At 34.4% G+C, this 18,288-nt stretch overlaps 1 protein-coding gene across 1 annotated transcript in view; it reads left to right on the forward strand.

Annotated features, from left to right (window-relative positions):
* Positions 1-2,321: 2,321 nt before the first annotated feature.
* The window catches only part of ASB2 (ankyrin repeat and SOCS box containing 2), a 101,889-nt gene continuing 85,922 nt past the window's right edge, over positions 2,322-18,288 (forward strand). The window contains exon 1 of the mRNA XM_053697522.1: positions 2,322-2,476. The gene's annotated coding sequence lies outside the window, so the exon portion shown is untranslated. The remainder of the gene's footprint in view (positions 2,477-18,288) is intronic.

Here is an 18,288-nt window from a genome sequence, read left to right on the forward strand (position 1 = left end):
TTTTATTTAATATCAACTTTTGAAACACGATGAGAACATTTCTGACCTTACCATCCCTTAAGTAGATGAAAACATGAAAAAACATATTTATGCAATATTCATTTTTAATAAAGGTTTTAACTATGTATTTACTGTAAAAAAATCATATTCCTAGGTTCTGCACATAGCATAAGTTAAAAGTATTTCTAAATAGATATTCCTATATATATATATATATATATATATATATATATATATATATATATATATATATATATATATATATATACCTATATATATACCTATATATAGTCATCTATATATACAGGTATATATATATATATATATATATATATATATATATATATATATATATATATGTAGAAATATGTCTTTATGCATGTGAAGAACATGGAATGGGAAATATCCATATTTCATGTCACATTTAGAGCTCTTAAATTAACGCAATCGGGTTAGTGCGCGAGTGTGGGTGTTATTTTGCACGCTCCATTGAAGTTCATGGGAGAATACGTTAGCACAGCTGTAATGTTCTAACTTTTTACTTTCAACTTTTAATATGAGTGCAACGTGATGCTTGCTAAACGTTTATTTATAGCAATGTTAATGTGCAAGTAATCGCAATCTAACCCAAAATGAGCACTTTTGTTTTGTTGTTTTGTTGGCAACTTAAGTTGCATTCTGCATCTTCTGAGCATGGGCAAATCTTACTCCCTGTTTATCTAGTATTCCCTTAATAGTAAACCAGCTCATGTTACTCTAGACATGATAGCTGTGACAGGGTGTAATGGATTATGCACAAATTAACTTTGAAAAAAAAGTAAAATCAATTTAAAATGATGAACAATACATTACTAATTATTTTAAAATGACAAAAACCTAAACATTTTCTTTCATGATTCAGATAGAGCATATAATTTTAAACAACTCTCCAATTTAATTCTAATTTGCTTCGATCTCTTGGAATCCTTTGTTAAAAAGGATACATAGGTAGGCTCAGGAGCTGGGAGCTATCTGCTGATTGGTGGCTGCACAACTACCTCTTATCATTGGTTTATTGATGTGTTCCAGTAGTGCATTGCTGCTTCTTCAATAAAGGGTACTAATAGAATGAAGCAAAATTGATAATAGAAGTACATTGGAGAGTTGTTGAAAATGTAATGCTTTATCTGAATAAAGAAATACAAATTTTAGGTTCCATATCTATTTAAGTATAAGCCTCTACTTAGGGGTAGTGGAGCAGGTTTGCATAAGCAAGTCTGCTGCCACATATTGAAAAAGCAAAGAAATGCTTCATTTTTCCTCTCCGCCACCTCAGAAGTGGGGAGATCAATCGCCCCGACACTCACTCATTCTGGGGGACTGACATTCTCTGCTCTGGAGCAATTGGTAGTGTAGGGGCGACATTGATAAAGTTTGCTGTATGATGAAACATTGCAAGTGGTGATTGCAGTCAGACAGGTTCACCACTTGCAAACATGTCCACCTGCTGGGATGGTAAGTTTACCCTTTAGTGCTTTTTTTAAATTAAAACAATGAAGCAGAATATTGACTGTTTCATATCCCTTCAAAGTAACATGGTTTTCCTTCTGACGTTTTTTGGACATTCTATTGCCTGCTTTATATCTGTTCCTAATTGTCCTCAGCAAAAGAGAATAGATAAGCGGAAACCTAGGTTTCACCATGGTGCATCCATTTCTTCATAGAAACGTCATAGCAACACACTATTTTCAAAGTAAAATTACAGGAAAACGGCACAAAATTAATAATGAAGGCATATTGCAAACTTTTTTGTTTACTGCACATGATTAAACATTTTATATTACAATCTCAAATGGCTTAATGTCCCTTTAAAGTCCACATTAATTATTCGTTGTGCTTAATTCTAGTATACGTTGCTATGGCTATTTCAATTGTTTTGGGAAAATATTCTACTTATTGCAACTTTTCCTCATAAATAAAAATCATATTGCATAAGTCTGAGGCCTGCCAAGTTTATCTACAATAACCCTTAAATGCGGAGGTTGTTGGCAACTATAATTTGGCTCAATTTCTTTAACTGAAGAAGAATACACTAATATTTCTTGTTCTTTCTCAGTAAGTGTCCATATATGGCCTACACATCAGGGTGCATAAACAATGATGTGGTTGAACGGTTAACCCCTGTGGCCATTGAGCTGCTGGATTGTACAAAATGCTGCACGCTGAGGCATTACAGGGAATATTGTTGTTTTCATACGAGCAAACACACTTCTGTAATCACTATGCTAGAAATCTGAGATCCATGGCAGAGTGAATTTTTGGCTTGTCGTCTCTGATCATGCGGTGCTCTAGAAATAACCTCTAGCCTTCAAAGTCCCAGTTAGCCAGAGGTTTAACAGAAGACAGACAACCTGCAACAGTCAAGAGATGAAGTCTTTGGAGAAATTCTGAAGCACAGGATTAGGAACTGATACATTTTTTTCTTAAATACAATAAGGTAACACAGTTGTATTTGTGTCCAGCACTGTGATAGCCTGGGTGTATTATTTCATGTTCTTAATGTAATTCTGGTGTATTATAACATTGCTGCACATCTCTGTGTAAACAGGTGAAACTAGTTTAGCAATCCAAAGAAATGTGACAAATTGATTCTATATTTATATATCTAGTTACATTAGCAGTAATCAGTTTCATATATCCAGTCTGCAGTACTTTTATTTAAACAGTTAAAATTCATATAGATGATAGATCGATAAATAGATAGATACTGTAAATAGACAGACAGACCAATAAAAAAACTGTGTGATGTTTTTGATTTTAGGTGCAACTATTTATTGCATTGAATATTATAACATGATATCACATGAGATAGGATTATATGCTATAGATGTATATATTTAAATTTATGAGATTTTGATTTTAAACAGATAGCTATAGCTATATATATATATATATATATATATATATATATATATATATATGCACACATACATATAGTCAGAGTACTCCTGTGATTAATTACCTGGAAGAAAGGACCTCTTTACAAGACTGTATTTCAGCCCTGTGTGGCAGACAGGGGGTTAAAAGAAAGTGTAATTTACCAGGACATACTTCTGTATTTACAATGAACACATGACTACCACTGCTATAGAAATGTAAATCTTGTGGCAATGATTGGTAAATCTGATGTTATGAAAGACTGAAATCAGATACTTGCAGAGTCAGATGTGCCAAATCTGTATTTAACACACTGACAGATGGTGCTTGTAGATATGTTTATCTGGATGGCCTGTTGGTGTATAAACTTTTCAGCACTATTTAGAGTAATGTTACATCATTCAGAGATTATTTTACAAATCATCTTTAAGCCAGTGATTCTCGTCCATATTAAAAACTGCCAAACTGCGGTTCCTCTCTTTGTATACAATGAAAGTGACATTGTGATACAAACATTAGATGCTGTAATTATTTAGAGAATGCGAGTTTTACATAACTCTAACTTACTACAGGGTCTATCACAATCTATTGTTTAATAGTTATCTGCATGTTACCATCTGCCCTTTTCAATGTTGACTTTTTAAATTAACAATTTACTGAAAAATGGCCCTTAACGCGTGCCAGTCCTGTTTTGACTGATCACAATCCAAATTCTTAATAATTAATTATACATTTCAGGACCATTTTCACATTTCACATTCCATAGTAAAAACACAGTGAGACAGATTGCAAGTGGAGCACTAATTAACACTCCCGTTTGAGCGTTAATTGCGATAGAAGTAAGTTTTTTGTGCACGTTGGGTTGCGCTCATATTATGAGTTGAAAGTAAACTGATGTCACTCGTGCGCTAACCCGACGAGCGCAAAAAGCCGAAGTTAGTATATCGTGTGTAAGTTCACGTATTCCACCATAGGGCGCCATGTACTAAGGCGTCAATTTTTTCGCACAGACCGTATCGAAATAACCCGCCGGCATTCGCACCATGCGGATGGCACTTCGTTACATGAATGTACTAAAAACCAAGCCGTAAAATTTCGCGTCTATTGTGTGTCGAAGACAATCGGATTATTGATAACTTTGAAGCTTCGTTCGGCGCGAAAGAGCAAAGTTAAGAAGCAGTCTGCGACCTGATTGGTTTAGTTCTTTACCCACGTGACGATCTAGGTGTCATAATCGCCAGACAAGCGGCAACGTCTGGCTGCTGACATGTATAAGAATGTGCATTTTCCCAGAAATCTTAGAATATTGTTTATTTACTTTTCGGTATTCACTTTGACAAGATGGCTTGCTCCAGAGATTCTGCTACTTCTAAGAAGACTCGCAACCCTAACTTCTCGCATCAACAGATGGCTTGTGAACGCGCTGTCATTGGTTCAAGGTATTCTGCTATTTCATAGTAAAGTTCCATAATAGCTTCTCTGTCCAAACAGAATCTCTGGATAATCTCTCGATCAGAAATGCTTTCCAAACCCATACGTGGAAGGAAAACTCTAGGGACTCTGATTCTTATACCTCTCCTTCTTTGCAAGTTGTTAACCGGTGCCTGTATAGCCCTTCTTCCTCGTAATTGAATTAATCGGAAAAGAAACATGTGTAAAACTGTCTCCATCTTCATTCACTGATCCAAAAACCAATAATGCTACAATAGTAGTCTAGTCCTTTCACTTAAGTACTTCTACCTGGCGTCAGGTTGAGACGCCCTATAGTTTTCTATTGTATTCGCTACCTAAATGGTCGCGAAGCAAATCACGCGAAGTTACAGTGAAAGTTGGAGCGGGCGGATTAGTTGTAGCATTCATAATTTCCGATTACAGCGAATTTACGTGCGATCGAACATGTAGTAAGTGGAAAAAGGCTTCGGAACGATGAGTTGAGTAAAATTACGATCGCTGATGAAAATAGTGATTTTTCGTGCAGATCGCAGATTGATACATACGAGAAGCAGATCGTGAGCGAATTTTGACGCGGAAATACAGACGGACGGTCACTTCGAAGCTTAGTACATGGCGCCCTATAGTAAATGAAAAATAAAAAGTGGGAAACCCGCCACTCTCACGCAAACCCGATCACATATTGTCATGTGCGCTAACCCGACATGAAAATATGAATATTTAACATTCAATTGTTCTTCACATAGAAGAATATGTTCTATTTATTCATAAATACATATTTCTACATATCTGATGGTATTTTTGTACAATATATATCTATACCTATTAATATATAGATGGTTATGTATAGGTATAGTATAGATACTGTATATACCAATATATAAGAAATTAAAATTAAAAATACAACATATTCTGATATGTGCAGGACATTGGAATGTGAAATATTTTCAGAAAATACATAGTTAAACACTTTATTATATATTAATCTGGCATAAAAAAGATTTTTTTTTAACTTAACTGCAAAGGTCTTAAATGCACTTCTATATATGTGTACATATGTATTTATGTGTTTATATGTGTATATATATATATATATGTCTGTAAATACACACACACACACACACATACATATATATATATATATATATATATATATATATACACACACACATACAGATACATCTTTAGACACGTATATTTGTGTATCTCTATGTTAAAGCAATTTGGCTTTTTTTTTCTAACACCTGCGATCTCATGTCTTTGAGCACTTATAAGTTTTGTGTGCAATATTTTTTCTTAATACTTTTTATTAGATAGTGTTATTATGAGTGTATCTATATCTGGTAATGTCTTTTTGATGTGTTTTGTGACACGTTTTAGTTTCACGAAACAGTTAACCAGAGCTTTAAGTCACAGTAATCAATCTAAAGTAAATGAAGAGCGCAAACACTTGCAATAAAACCCTTATCGCTCGCGCACAAACGTTTGAGCTCCACTTGTAATCTGGCCCAGTGGGGGCAAAACACGTTGACCTAACCCCAGATATATTGGATGATGTCATGAAGTAACATCAACTAACAAATACAAACATTTCCTGCTTAATCAGTTAATGTACAAAATAAAAATGAAAATAAACTAAAACTTGTACACTAATAAAATCATAACTTATGAATCTTACATTTCTCTGGGCAATGCTGCATCAGAAGTGATGACGGCAGGCTGATAGGTTCTCTGCTTGATAACCTGTCTACATACAACTTTATACATTTTCCTTATAGTAAACTTGGATCAATAAAGCAAAAAATCACATGCTCTGCTCTAACGATTAAGATCATGTCCTTTTTGTATCAGATATTTCTAATGTTACTTGTGCTTTACTGTGTGAATATATGCATTTTCTTTTCCTTATATGACAAAAATATAGCAATTCTTAGTTCCCAGTATTTTGTAAAGTTTTTTTTTTGTTTGGACCTTAGTGAAAGCATCAGGGGATTCCTTAATTTAAATTAAATGACCTCACAGTCTAAGAGGCCCATTTATCAAGCGTCGAATGGAGCTTGAGGGATCGTGTTTCTGGCGAGTTTTCAGACTCGCCAGAAACGCAAGTTATGGAGCAGCGGTCTAAAGACTGCTGCTCCATAACCTGTCCGCCTGCTCTGAGGAGGCAGACAGAGATACAACCCAATTGAGTACGATCGGGTTGATTGACACTCCCTGCTAGCGGCCAATCTGCAGGTGCAATGCTGCTGGTGCAATACTGAATACGGTCAGAGAGCGTATTGCTCTCCGCATTCAACGAGGTCTGTCGGACCTGATCCGCACTGTCGGATCAGGTCCGCCAGACCTTTGATAAATAGGCCTCTAAATATGAACATGCTGCATTATATAGAACAATAGAATAGGTGCTGAAAGCTCTATTCATGAGCTTCAATAATTTAGCGCGTCTTGTTTAATTATTTTGAAGCAGTTGGGACTGATGCAAATCAGATGATTGCCTTAGACCTTTTATATGTATCTAATTCTTCAGAATAGCATTACAAATAATAACTACATCTGGAATCATTGTACTAAAGGGTATTGTGCCCTGCTGCAAGATACTTTTTTTGAGAAACAGAAATGGACATTTAGACTTAAACATATTAGCTAATTTCAGAGTTGGGCTATATAAATATTTATGCAAATGTAGCATGACCAGTATATATATATATATATTACAAGAAAGCTGTGTGTATATATATATATATATATATATATGTTGTGCAGCACCTACCCTCTGGAACACTCTCCCTGCTGTCAGGCTTTGCCCTAATCGTTCTTCCTTTAAATGCTCTCTGAAGACTTTTCTGTTCTGGGAAGCCTACCACCCAACTCAATAATATTTCTCTTACCTAACAATAGTTCCCTCATCTAACTCTGCATTAACATCTTTCTCAATCTTGCAGTCCTCACCTCCTGTTTCTCAACCTCCTACCCTTCTAGATTGTAAGTTCCCACAGGAATAGGGCCCTCATTTCCTCCTGTATGTGTTTGTAAATGTTGTCCTGTGTCTTAGAAGTTTTATATAATTGTTTTATTTAAATTAACTGTATCCATGGACAGCGCTGCGGAATATGATGGCACTTCATAAATAAAGTATAATAATAATATATACATACATACATACGCACACACACAGAAAACATGGACATGGGCTGCACTCTTAAACCGGACTAGGTACACATCCTATGACCCTGCAAAGCTCACAGCCCTGGGTGCTCACATGTACTCACAGACAGCTGCACAGCTTTCAGGGACTTATGCAGTTAACCCCAGACAAGCCTGGGTGCAAAGCTCATAGGGAAAATGACAAAACAAAATTATTAACACAACGCATTGAAAGTCTGACACTCTCTTGCACGCACACAGCTAGATTAAAGCAAAATGGAAGAGTTTCAGAATTTCTATATATTGTGTTAATAATTCTGTTTTGTTTGTATCTCAGTGTGTTTGGTTGAAGGCAGCATTGTGTGGCTGTAGGTTAGGAACCCAGGAAGGAAGAAACCTTGACATGGCCCTGGGCTTATCACTGCTTGGCCAAATGCTGTAACTAACTAGTGATTTTAATTTTTAAGTGATACTTAAATTAAAAGTATTTATCATGCATATGAAAAATTACTGTGTAATACACACACACAAACACACATACATACACATACACACACACACACACACATACACACCCAAACACACACATACACACACACACACATACACACACATACACATACACACACACACACACACATACATACACATACATACACATACACACACACGCACGCACACACATACACATACACACACACACGCACACACACATACACACCCAAACACACACACGCACACACACGCACACCCAAACACACACACACATACACATACACACACATACACACACATACACACCCAAACACACACATACACACCCAAACACACACACATACACACACACACACACACACACACACATACACACACACATACACACATATACACACACATACACACACATACACATACACATACACACACATACACACACACACACATATACACACATACACATACACACACACACACATACACATACACACACACACACACACACATACACACCCAAACACACACACACATACACACCCAAGCACACACATACACAGCAGGAATGCATTAGATTAAACACATCTGATAACAAGAGTTATATGTACTGTACATAGTCACCAGCTGTCAGCTAGCTCTGGGTAATGCATCTGAGTGTATTTGATAACATAAATAAACTGAAAGACAGTTAATTAAAAGTATTTATCATGCATATGAAAAGTAACTGTGTAATAAGGTTAATTAGAGTTTCATGACAAAAGTTCAATTGATAATTTAAGATGATAGTTTTTATCTACAACAGTACGCAAGAAGTTATTCTTATCTAACTTCAAAGGAGCTTAACAGATTGTGAATTCATAAGTATTGTATTAGCTTTGACAGTCTGGCAAATTACGCCACCTAGTGATAAGATTTATACATTACTACCTTAAAGGGACATGGCACCCAAAATCGTTATTTCATGATTCATATAGAGAACGCAATTTACTATTAAAAAATTATACATACTGTAATTAAAATCTAAATAATCCATAGTATATATATATACTTTTTTTTACAGTATGTTTAATAATGTTTAATATTTATTATTATTTTGTCATATTTAATATTTATATAATGTGCATTAACCTCTTAAGGACGTATGACGGAATTTTTCTGTCATAAAACAATTGAGCAAACAGAAAGCTGTGTCCTTAAAGGGTTAAAGTTGGCAATTCTTTATGTACGCTAACTCCTCTGCGTTAGACCTAAATCATGAATCCTGATGCTTGTTACACATATTTTACATTCCTATGTTCTTCACATAGAAAATAATGTACTTTTTATTATTAAAGGGACAGTCTACAATATAATTTTTATCGTTTTAAAAGATAGTTAATCCCTTTATTACCCATTCCCCAGTTTTGCACAACCAACAGTTATATCAATACACTTCTTACCTCTGTGATTACCTTGTATCTAAGCATCTTCTGACAGCCCCCTGATCACATGACTGTGACTATTTAAAATTTATTGAGTTGCATTTAGTATTGTGTTGTGCTAACTCTTAAATAACTTCCCGGGCGTGAACTCAATGTTATCTATATAGCCCACATGAACCATCAGTCTCCTGTTGTGAAAAGCAAATACAAAAGCATGTGATTAAGAGGCTGTCAATAGAGCCTTTGAAACAGCAGAAATTTAGAGGTTTTAATGTTATAAAGTATATTAATCTAACAACGTTGGTTGTGCAAAGCTGGGGAATGGGTAGTAAAGGTGTTATCTATCTTTTTAAACAATAACAATTTTGTGTAGACTGTCCCTTTAAGTATATACATTGATATATATCTGATAATGTTAATTTAAAATACATATCTATAACTATATATCTATAGGATTAGATATACAGGTATAGGTATATATAGAAATATGTATTTGCAATAAAAAGTACATTATCCTGTATGGGAAGAACATTAGAATGTTACATTTGTACAGTAAATATACAGTAAAATACATAAATACTTAAATACATATGAACACACACACACACACATATATATATGTATATATATATATATATATATATATAAAACTATATACACTGTATCTACACACATATTTAGGCATGTATATATATATATATATATATATATGTTACAAAAAATGAAAACAAATTTTTATCATATAGTATTTATATGAGTATAACTGTACTTTTAAGTTTATTTATGTTGCGATGAATTCAACTTTTTTCTTCCCCTAACCTTTACACAAGCTCTCAAGTAGCACTAACTCGACAAGCGTAAATCTTGATTCCGCTCGAGCGATTGTGTTTACTTTCAACTTGTAATACATACACAAAAAGCAGATAAAAACCTGAAATCGCTCATGCGCAACAGTTAGCACACCACTCTAGCCCTATATATTTGTGTGTTTAGCTCAAAGAATTATTTGCCTTCTAATAACTAATTTGCTTATTATTTATTACCCATACACTGTTTCAATGCATCTAATACAGAGTTTATATTTTATCTATAATGCTTGAAGAGAAATGCAAAATCCATTTAACACTTTCATGTGTGTCTCATTGTATGTGTGTCTCATTGGATTAAAATAAGCCGGATAACTTTAGATTGGAAAATATAATGTTCTGTTTGTGCGGGACTAAGCTCTCTGGCATCTCCAATTTTAGATACTCTCTGTATGTAAATATCTTTTTTTTATGACCTTGACAGGTCACATTGCCTCAGATGTAAAAAATACCATTACATCTTTATAGGTGACATAAATTAATCTGTATGTGACATTATGTGTTCCTTCAACCTTGAACATCACACATTGTCTTTTTTGTGTTGCCAAAAAAAGGATAGTATTTCTTTGTTGTGGAAGACAAAGGATAAGTGGAATTTCATTGTTTGAATAAATGGGTGTCACATTGTCAAACCAAATCATTTGTGTGACATGTTGTAGTGCTAATTACTGACATATAACAGGCTTGCATGGCTAATTTAAAGGGACGGTATACTTTAAAATTGTTTTAAAATAACACCTTTACTTTTATTTTGACATTTGAAATACCTGTTTGTGCCTGTTTTTTTCCACCTATGATGAAAACTTCAGTACTTAAAGGGACAGTATACTATACAATTGTTTTCCCCTTAATGTGTTTCCAATTACTTTATTTACCCGCTGCAGAGTATAAAATGTATGAGATTTGCTTTTTTAAGGCTTATTTGTGTATATGAATTAGCCACAACCTAATAAAATGGGTTGAGCTTGTAGGTGTAATCAGATCTCATTACTTTATCACATTGTGTACATATACCTGCTTCCTTATCTTATATCTGTCCATAAACCAATCACCAATATTTGGAGAGAACAATGGAAAATTATCATTGTATTACCTTATCTCTTCTATAACCCACTGGGAGTGTAATTTCTTCTACTGGCTGTGTTAAAGGGACAGTCAAGGCCAAAAAAACCTTTTATTTTTCAAATAGTGCATGTAATTTTAAACAACTTTCCAATTTACTTTTATCAACAATTTTGCTTTGTTCTCTTGGTATTCTAGTTGAGAGCAAACATAGGAAGGCTCATATGATAATTTCTAAGCACTTGAAGGCCGCCTCTAATCACATGCTTTGTATTTGCTTTTCACAACAGGGGAGAGTAGTTCAGGTAAACCCTATAGATAGCATTGTGATCACGCCCGTGGGTTGTGGCAGACACTGCACTAATTGGCTAAAATGCAAGTCAATAGATAATAACTAAAAGTCATGTGATTAGGGGCGGTCAGGAGATGCTTAGATACAAGATAGTCACAGCAGTAAAAAGTATATTAATATAACAGTGTTGGTTATGCAAAACTGGGGAATGGGTAATAAAGGGATTATCTATCTTTTTAAACAACAAAAATTCTGGTGTTGACTGTCCCTTTAACACAGCTTGGCCTTGAGGCAAAAACTTTCAGGATGGGTGGGGATACCACAGGCTAAATAAACTATTTCAGATGCCAATATAAGGGTAATGGAAATACTTGTAAACAATGTAATACACTCTAGCAGGTAAAGTGGATCATTAGGAACAAATAAAAGGGGAGACATTTTTTGAGTAAACTGTCCCTTTAAGTAAAGGTTATAGAAAAGATATGTAAACAAGAAAGCTTTTGAGGAAATCATGCTCCCAGTGGTGACGGTGGGGGCATGGAACAAAGGATTACTAAAATGTTTATGTTCAATTGTTATCTCAGACAGATATAAGATAATTTATATAGAGTAATACAATAATTATATCTGTTCTCTCTAGTTCAGCCCATTTTATTGGGTTGTGGTTTCAAAAAAAGAAAAAGCAAAAACAGCTGTTTCCTATACAAGATAAAAAGGTAAACGATGCCCCATACATTTTATATTCTGTTATGCGCTGTTATAACAAGTCATTTTAAATTCATAAAAGGGTTCCTTTACATGGGTTAAAAATAGTATTTAAAGGATTGTTAGCTTTAAAATGCCATTTACACAAAAAGAAAAATGATTAACCTGTTAAAACACAAACAATAATAAATCAAACAAAAAACAATGTGTTACTGTAAAAAGGATATGCCCAAAAAAGTCAATTGGAAACTAAATCCCAAATCCAAATGTGCATAAGTGATCCCAGGGATTACTTCTCAGTGGAAATGAATGCTGCAGTAGAACTCCAAGGGTTAACTTCAAATAAAACAGATCAATGCTGCCAATAGTGAAGTCCTGTGAGACTACAGGGTTAATTCACATGTAAGTTGTATACTCACATACTGCAGAGCTTCACATCAAGCTCTAGATATAAAAGCTATGGGAGACTCCAGCAGGAGCAGATAGAAGTGAACTCAGATGTTAAAACAATTTATTAAAACGTGTTAAACTCACAGGGGTTAACAGAGAACAACCACAGATAGAAGATCCATATATTACACAGACTTTATATTGTAAACAATGTCTATGATTACGGTTTACAGTTCAGAAGGTTGGACTCCGCCCACAAAGTGACGTCACACACTCAAATCCGACGATCATTTCACCAAACATTCGCTTGGCTTTTTCAATGATGTCCTTGTGCTGTTAATTGGGTCTTCTTATACTCATCTGTTCACTTCTTATCGGTCATTCTTAATAGTTAAAGTGAATGTAAATTTAGATGATAAAGTGCCCGGTTTTTGAAAATCTGATTAAAAACAGGGGCACTGTCGCAAAGCCTCTTCCTGGGTCTAAAATGAGGAATCCGTCTTCCTCCAATCACGGCGTTGAATCAGATCAGATCTATATAAAATTTAAGAGAAGCTATATTACAAATGTTAAGCTATATTACAAATGTTATAATTATTACATTTGAAAAAGTTTATATCCGGGATCGAGCTTATGACTTCAAAACCACATTCAACTAAAATCTTAAATGAGATGTTTTAGTCCACTGATCTAATTGTAAACTAGAAAATGAAGAAGAAATTATTGCTATTAATGTGAGAAGCAGGAATAATTACTTTTGATAAAGGTTCCATATTAGAAATTGAACTTATGACCCCAACATCACATATAACTAACATATTAACATAACTTATGTTTTAGTCCACTAATATAATTCTAAGATGGAATACAAAGAAGGAATTTTAGTACTACATTTTAAAAAAGTTAATCAACATCTATAAAATGGGATATCTAATTATATTTAAAAATACCTAAATTTATAAAATTCATTAAAAAAATAATAATAAAAAAATCATAAAAAATGGTGGAGTTCAAAATCTTTGTTTAATCCATTAGGTATTATGGAATTCATGTTAAACATCCACTTCATTTCTATTTTACCTAAAGCCTCATTTAAATCACCTCCTCTCCAATGAGGTGTAATTTTTTGTATACCTAGATATACAACAATGTATTTTGGATCATTTTGATGTTTTCTTTTGAAATGTTCTGAAAGTGCATGCTTTTCATACTCTCTTTTGATATTATAGACATGTTCCCTAAGTCTCACTGACAGATTTCTTGATGTCCTTCCTATATATATTAAATAACATGAACATTTCAATAAGTATATTACATTGTTGGAATTGCAAGTTATTACTTGCCTAATTTCATACATTCTATTTTTACATTTGTTTTCATTGGTATTAGTATTCGTCATTCCTAACTCTCTAATATTTTTATCCTGTTTGGAAAATTCTTTGCACCCCATACATTTCCCACATTTATAAAAGCCTTTTAGATTTTGGTCTAGCCAAGTATTAATTTTGGTTTCTTTCCTTAGATAGCTCTTAGTTACTTTATCTTCAATATTAGGTACTTTCTTGAAAACTATAGTTCGTTTGTCTTGTATTATATTTCTCAAGCCTTAATCTTTTTTTTAATATATCCCAATCTATAAAAATTATATTTCTAACTTCTTTGTTTTGGGCGCAAAAATCAAATATTTATTTTATTTAGAGGTTTCTTTGTATAAGTCTTATATTTTAAAACACGTTTCTCTATTTTCTCTCCCCACTTCTTCTATTATTGTGTCTATTTGTGTTTCTGGATATTTTTTTTCTACAAATCGTTTTTTAAATATCTTTTTCTTGTTCATAGAAAGTGTTTTCATTGGTACAATCTCGCTTTAATATATAAAATTGACTTTTTTTTAATATTTCTTAGCCAATTGTAGTAGTGACAGCTATCCAGTTGGATGTAATCATTCACATCTACCTATTTTAAATTATTCTTTGTTTTAATTTGATTATTTTATATGAAAATATCTAAATCCAAAAATGTAATTTGTTCCTTACTTAATTCCCAATTTAACTTGATTTGCCAATCATTTTCATTCAAAGATGACATAAAAGAATTAAGATCCTCTTCAGAACCCTTCCAAACTATCAATAGGTGGTCTATGTACCTGTAGTAGGACACCAGGTTTGCCTCCCATCTTGCATCTCCGTACACATAGGCATCTTCCCATGCCGACATCTAAAGGTGAGCATAGCTGGGGGGCAAACCTGGTACCCATTGTTGTACCATCAAGTTGAAGGTAAAAAGTATCTTCAAACCATAACAGAATTCCTTCCAAGATATATTTTAGTTGTTAGGGATCCAAATTTTCATCTTTAGATAAGATGCTTTTTACGGCTGGAATTCCTTTTTTTTATTTATTAATGTTCGTGTATAAAGATGCTACATTGGCTGATACTAAACGCCAACCTTCTTGACAATTTATCACATTTAGGATTTGTAACACGTTTAATGTGTCTTTTAAATAAGCCTTTGTAGTGACCACATACGGTTGCAAAAATTGGTCTATATATGCCAATAAGTTACTTGTAAGCAATCCTACCAGACAATTGGTCTTCCCGGGGGATTGGTGGGGTTTTTATGTATTTTAGGTAATGCATAAAAAGGGAATCAAGGGGAATATTACCCCTTGATATTAAAAGGGGAATCAAGGGGTATATTATGTTCATAAAATGATATTCTTTTTTATTAATTATTTTTTGTTCCAGGCCTTTATCTAGATAGTTTTTAAATCATTTTGTAATCAGACATAGGGTTTTTTGTTAAAGCTTTGTAGGTGCTTTCATCAGAAAATTGTCTTTTGCATTCTGAAATATAATCATCCCTATTTATAAGGACGATCCCTCCGCCTTTATCCGCGGGCTTTATCACAATGCTTTTATCTTTTTCTAGTTTTTCAAGTGCAACTGCTTCTCCTTTTTTCAAATTTACTTTATGTACTTTTTTCAAATTTCTTATATCTTTCTGGACCAGTTCCATAAAGGTATCCATAGGTCCAGACCTAAATTGTGTTGGATAAAACTTGGATTTGGTTTCCACTTCAACATGTCTAAAATTATTTGTTTTACCTTCATTATTTTTAATAATGGGATTATTTAGGAAAATATTTTTCAATGTTAATTTTTGTATAAATTTATTTAACCCTGTGATTTTAACACATTTTAATAAATTGTTTTAACATTCATCTGAGTTCACTTCTATCTGCTCCTGCTGGAGTCTCCCATAGCTTTTATTTCTAGAGCTTGATGTGAAGCTCTGCAGTATGTGAGTATACAACTTACATGTGAATTAACCCTGTAGTCTCACAGGACTTCACCATTGGCAGCATTGATCTGTTTTATTTGAGGTTAACCCTTGGAGTTCTACTGCAGCATTCATTTTCACTGAGAAGTAATCCCTTGGATCACTTATGTAGATTTTGAGTTGGGATTTAGTCTCCAATTGACTTTTTTGGACATATCCTTTTTGCACTAACACATTGTTTTTTGCTTAAAATGAAATCTGTCCAATGCTTTTTGGGACTGGGAGGCCTAGGCTGAGTCTGGCAGACTTGTCGACTTGCAATGTGTGTATCAAAAATAGGACAGCACATAGTAAATCAATTGAGGGATATAGCTATTAGCACATAAAACAACTAGAACATGTAGTCTATATTGTCAAAAGAGAGAGAACAGCACTCCTGAGATAGAAGAAAAGCTAGAATAACTTCCATGCCTGTTCATTTTTATTACAACTCAGGGTGCGCGTTCTTTTAGCACACTATGCCCCTTCACAGAGAAAAAATATCCTGTAGCATATCAGTCTGGCCCCGCCAAATGGCAGTCCAGCGCCAAAATACCAGGCAATTCCTCTCTGAACAAGAGAAACAACAACCCCAGACGATCGTTTCGCCCTTCTGTGGGCCTCGTCAGTGAGGTGCAGTTGTGTGTCTCTAAGGGCAAGTGAGACCCAAGAGTAATTTACATAAATGTCAAAAGAGAGAGAACAGCACTCCTGAGATAGAACAAAAGCTAGAATAACTTCCATGCCTGTTTATTTTTATTGCAACTCAGGGTGCGCATTATTTTAGCACACTATGCCCCTTCACAGAGAAAAAATATCCTGTAGCATATCAGTCTGACCCTGTGTTGACTCGCTTTCCTACTTACAACATGACAATATAGTATAATACCAACCAGGGTTTTTTTGTTGGTTTTTTTAAACCCAATTTTGACACAAAGGGGCCGATTTATCATCGGTCTGTCCAATATGATCCGCTCAGCGGATCATGTCCAACAGACATCAATGAATACCAACAATCATCGCACACGCAGTTCTTGGGGAATGCTTGTGCGATGCTGCCCCCTGCAGATTTGTGGCCACGGGTGTGGACCAGTTAAGGACCAGTTAAGGAGCAGTGGTCTTAAGACCGCTGCTTCATAACTGCTGTTTTCGGCAAGCCTGATAGCTTGCACGGAAACTGGGGCATCAGGGGCCATTCGGCCCTTGATAAATCGGCCCCAAAGACTCTGTGTCTAATTTTTTGGTGGCTGCTGTCCAGGAGCGATGACAAGACTGAATGTTCTTGCATATATATCATTACCTTCTCTAGGAACAAGTCCAGTTATTGAGAAACATGCCTGACGCTGTACAGTGGTCCAAGACAGCGAGCTATGGGTACATCATGGTGTAATCATGTTTCTATTCACCTTCTCATGAGTGTGTTTTCCTATTATTCCTAGTTGATTCAGTTATTCTTAGATTATCCATCAGTTGTTTATGTTGTGTTACAACTGAGCCACATAAGAGCCATATTATGAATGAGCACAAAGTTCTGGTAGCATTTGCTTCTGTGAATGTAAAGTTCTACTAAGTAGATGATATAACTGGACAAGGAAGGACTGCTACACGTTTTATGTAGAATCATGTGGCCCAAACCATCATTCAAAGTGGTTTTATACAGGGATATAGGATTACAATTTTATCACTTTTAATTTGAGGGACAGTAAACACTATGCAATTACAAGACAAACTGGAGAGACTGGAGAACTCTGAAGGGCCAGAGAGGCCTGTTAGTAAATATACCTTTATATTGTATAACACGTCATTAAAGGGACAGTCAACACTGTGTAATTACAAGACATTTCTGTTGTGTTGCTATAGAATAACATATAAGCCAAGTCCTAATGTTTTTTTTTGTTTTTTTTTTAGTTTTAAAATGCTTTATTGAAAAATAATAGAGTTAACAGCAAATAAAAAAGAAAAAACATAAGTAATGTTTTTACAGTTCACATCACATATTTCTTACATGAAACCATTAGAGGGTGTAAAGATTTATCTAACCTGATGTGGGTCAGTTATTACAGTTGTACCGACCTACGGTAATATATTTGTCACATTGTCTCTCAGTTTCCTTTCATGCCGTAAAACTGGCATGGATTACACTTTATAACTGTGTAGGGTGTGTAAATTGACACATTATCCAAAAAACAGAAAACAAATGAAGGTACAGAAAGTGAAAGTACAC

The sequence above is a fragment of the Bombina bombina genome, chromosome 1 (genome assembly GCF_027579735.1).
Source record: "Bombina bombina isolate aBomBom1 chromosome 1, aBomBom1.pri, whole genome shotgun sequence".
NCBI classification, from domain to species: Eukaryota; Metazoa; Chordata; class Amphibia; order Anura; family Bombinatoridae; genus Bombina; species Bombina bombina.